Below are 4,813 nucleotides of genomic sequence, written 5' to 3' on the forward strand. Positions count from 1 at the left end.
TGGAGGAGAGAGATTGGAGGTTGAAAATTGAAGAAAGTAGTATGATTTTTGTTGTTAAGGATGAATTTGTAGAAGGAATTTGATGATTTTTGATGGATTTTTTTTTTATGATTTGATGATGGAAAATTGATGAACAAGGGTTAGGGTTTTCGATTTCTAGAGTGAGAAGGAAGATAGTACGTGCAAGGATGAGAGTGAAGGGGAAAATGAGGGAAATAAAGGAGAAATAAAGAAGATAAGGGACTCGGTCCGACGAGGTGCGCGGCCGTGCGACCTGGCTGCGCGCTCGCGCCAGTGTCGCGCGCGGCCGCGCCCCTGCTAGGCGCACCCGCGCCTGGCTTAGCTCCTCTTGAAATTTTTGCTCGGTGCGTTCTACTGTGGGCTCATTGTCTAATATCATCCCGGGATTATTGAACCCACCAAGTATGGCAGTTTCAAAACATGATGAAAGTGGGTTCAACATCCAAAAATAATGAGAGCACCACAATGAATCCACCAAGTTCAAATTTATTTCAAATTTTAACACAACTTCCCCTATCTTACCTCACTATATTACCTTACCCTTTTACCTCAAAATTCGATAAAATCGAACATATTCTCATCAAAACACGAAACCTTTCCATTGCTTATGCCTACTCGAAATAATCCATATCCAATGAATTTAACCTATCAATCCAAATAGAAAACAAGTGAAAGAAAAGAAAAGCAAAAGAAAGAAAATTATGAAAAATATAAATCAAAAGAAAAGGGTTAGAAAACTGGGTTGCCTTTCGGGAAGCACTTGCTTAAGGTCCTAAGCTCGACCCTTCCTCCAAATCATGGAAGGTCAAAGAACACCACCTTATCTAAAGTGGTGGAGAGGGTAAAATCATTGCAAAGCTTGTGAAAAATCACATCATGAACCATGTCATCTTGAATCATAGAATCCGGATCAAACTTTTTAGACTTCAACTTTCTCTTATATTTCTTGGAAACTCTCTTCTTCTTCTTCTTCTTTGATTTCTTCTTCCTTGGATCTTTGAGATCCTCATGTTCACCACTTGAAAAACTATTCTCGTCATCCTTTAAAGAAAGCTCAAACCAAGAAGGCATTTCAAACTCATTCTCAAGTTTCGAAGGATCTTTGTCTTCTTCACTAACAACCTTGCTTTCAATACTTTTAGGAACATCATCACAAGCTACACGCATATCGTTAGTAGAAGACACAAACATGGAATCATTAGCATTCGAAGGCAATGAGTTTATGCACATAATTCCTTGCACATAGGATAGAGACTCATGCATCGACTTGAGCTTAAAACTTGCCTTATTGTTACCAACACACAAAGTAATCATGCCACCTTTCAAATCTATCAAAGCACCTGAAGTTGTTAAGAATGGCCTCCCTAGAATGAGAGGAATGTTGTCATCTTCCGCAATCTCTAGCACAATGAAATCAACGGGACTAGTGAACTCTCCTATATTGAGGGGCACATCCTCAATTCTACCCATTGGGAACTTAATAGAACGGTCGGCCAATTAAAGGGTCATGTTGGTTGGAAGGAGCTCACCTAACTTAAGTTTCTTGAAAACGGAGTAAGGCATGATGTTAACACTAGCACCAAGATCACAGAGGGCATTTTGAAACAATTTCCCTTTAATATTGCAAGGAATGGAGAAATTTCCGGGGTCTTTCATCTTTTGGGGTAAGTCATTATGGTTAAAGGCACTACAACACTCCCCTAAACTCACAACCACATTGCAATCTCTCTTACCGCTCAAGATTTCCTTAAGAAATTTAGAATAGTTAGGCATTTATCCCAAAACATCGGTGAAAGGAATAGAAAGATGAATTTTCCTAAGCATCTCGATAAATTTCCCGAATTGTTCATCCAATTTGTACCTATTGAACTTTTGGGGGTATGGAAGTTTCGGTTTGAAATCCTCATCTTGCTTCCTCTCTTTCTATTTTGTCTCCTCATTAGAACTCTTACTAATCTTGCTAGACTCAACACTCTTTTCTCTTGAACTTCCTCTTTGCTCACACTCTTTGACACCTTGTTCTCATTTTCCTCACTTGAGTCACTCCTCTTCTTATCCTCCCCACTCATCCTAGAAACTCTCTCTTCAAGCACTCTCCCACTCCTTGTTGTAATAGAATAAGCGGGTTTCTTAGGATCTACTCCTTGAGAAGGTAATAAAGAAGGGCTAGCACAATCTTTCAAGGTATTGGCTAGTTGAGTGATTTGGGTCTCAAGCATCTTGTTGTGTGTCATCATCTCATTAAACTTCTTGTCACTCACCGCCATGTAAGTATTTAAAAATTTTGTTTGATTTTCAATGATCTCCTTTAAGTTAGTTCTAGAAGATGGGGTTTGAGCATCTCCTTTAAGACTAGTGCTCACACACTCAACTCTCATTTATGTGGCGAGTAAAAGATGTACTCGATCGCTCTCCAACCACCCTTTTATGTGAACAATGCCCTCCCAAACTCACACACTCGTGTGTTTAAAAAGATAAGCACTCAACCTAATATTCGACTCGGAATATGTCAATTCATAATTTGCATTGATAAACAACACTTTCACATCTACACAACTCTATGCACAAGGTCGGAAGGTCTTTAAAGCTTGTAATGTAAGGCTAGGATAAAGGGTAAGAAATATTTGGGAACATGTGAGAGAAAAGCCATGCTTAAAGGGAGCCAAATCCTAATAAAACCAATGATCAACATCTCCAACATAACTAACTCCAACAAGAATCCACCAAATACTACTCCAAACAACATAAACAATCCCAACACTTACAATTTCACTCATAAAAATATGACAATGTAGAACTTGAGTGAATAAACAAACTTTGAACTCATTCTTTTTTCAAACTTGATACTTTTTTTTCCTTTGAATTTTTCTTGGGCAACTTTCATATAGATAATTTGAACATATAACAATTTTTTCTTTTGCTTTTTTTTCTTTTTATTCCACATTGGAAATTTCAACTTTGAAACACAAATTCTTATTTTTTCCAATCACAAAAATCAAAGAACAAATTACTCTTCTTATACCTCCACATTGTGCAAATAATGTGCACACTACAAATCCCTCACCTCACTAACTATAGCTCCCCCAAGCCAAGCTTGGGACTAGTAACCAATGGGGCTAAAAAGGCTTGTAATGTGGCTAAATAAACAATAAAAGGGCACAAGCAACAACATGGGTAGCAAGAAGGGAACAAATGTATCTAATATCGTCTGAAGGCTACCTAAAAGAATGAACGCCTTCGTCCTCCTCATGTGCATAATAGGTGAGTCATGAAATACTACTCATAGTTGCAAACCAATACTCAAATTCATTGACATACCAGGAACTAAACACACATTCCTAACCAAATCAACTAGTCAAGCACTATATTCACAAGTAGTTGGACAAAATTGACGCATGTTTAGGCATCCAAGCAATTAAACTTCAAATCATGACCAACAAGTCCACAATGCTCATCATCAATAACCAAGAATCAAAACAAATTTTCTCAAGTATGGGGGCATAGAGAAGCATGATTTACAATTCATTAGAACGTATTTTTGGATTTTTTAATTTTTCAATTTTTTTGTATTTTTCTTATAGGAAAGCAATAAAACTACACTAGGAAAGCAGTAAAACTACACTAAGCATACCAAGAGAGAGAGTGAAAGATATACCATATGAACACGAGAACCTCCCCCCAAGCTAAATCAGACAATGTCCTCATTGTCTTAAGGGGAAGCAAGTATTCAAGGTGACTACTCTTCATCATCACCACATCAATGTCACCAAAGCCTCAAGATTGCAATGCATCTCTTTGGAACAAAATTGGACAAGAAAGAAACAAAGTGTTAGTGGAAAAAAAAATAAAAATTGAGTCAGGTGCACTATTCTGATCATAACTTTTGATGTATAATTGATAATTCAATGATTCTAATTGCATTGGAAAGTAGACTTGAAGAGCTTTCCAACGATAGGTCACACGCCAAAAACGGATAAGAAACGCAAAAGTTATGGCCTGTCAAAGTGGAGCAGTTTTGCTGATCCGCTCTCGCGCCCGGTCGGGCGCCACACCGCCCGGTAGGGCGGTATAAACCCTCTAAATTCTCTTTGTTCTCGCGCCCGGTCAGGCGCCATACCGCCCGGTCGGGCGGTCGAAATGTCCGTACTCGTCAACTCTCGCGCCCGGTCGGGCGGTCCTTCGCCCGGTCGGGCAAAAATTGTCAATTTTTCACCTTTGCTCTCGCGCCCGGTCGGGCGGTCCTTCGCCTGGTCGGGCCCGAGGCAATGTTTGGTACGAGAGACTCCTTCTCTTTTTTTTCCAAATTTGACTAACTCTTTTCCTTCTAACCTGTACGACTCAATAAACTCATTAAACTCTCTCCTCTCTCCTCTCACAAGAAATAGAAAGAAGACTAAAAAAAAAAAAACAAGAAAAATACGGGTTGCCTCCCGCAAAGCGCTGGTTTATTTAGGTCCCGCACGACCCTCTTACTACATGTCGGGAAGTTAAGCCCCTTGGCCTATCGCCTGGTCGGGTGGTTCTTCACCCGGTTGAGCGATTTTTAAACCACGACTCGGCTTCCTAACACGCCCTGTAAGGCGCCAATTCACCCTATTGGGTGGATCCTCGTTGGCTTGAACTGGTGGGTCTTTACTTTTGTTCGATTGAGAACCCTTTTTGACCGTTGGTTGCCTCGATTTATCACTTTGTTGAGCTATTACAACACGATCTGGTGGAACTCTCACTATAGGCTCAGTTTCCGCAACTTGTGTACTCATTTCCACCTTCTCATCTTCAAAACCAAGACCTT

This window comes from Chenopodium album, chromosome 12, assembly GCF_948465745.1.
Source record: "Chenopodium album chromosome 12, dcCheAlbu1.1, whole genome shotgun sequence".
NCBI classification, from domain to species: Eukaryota; Viridiplantae; Streptophyta; class Magnoliopsida; order Caryophyllales; family Amaranthaceae; genus Chenopodium; species Chenopodium album.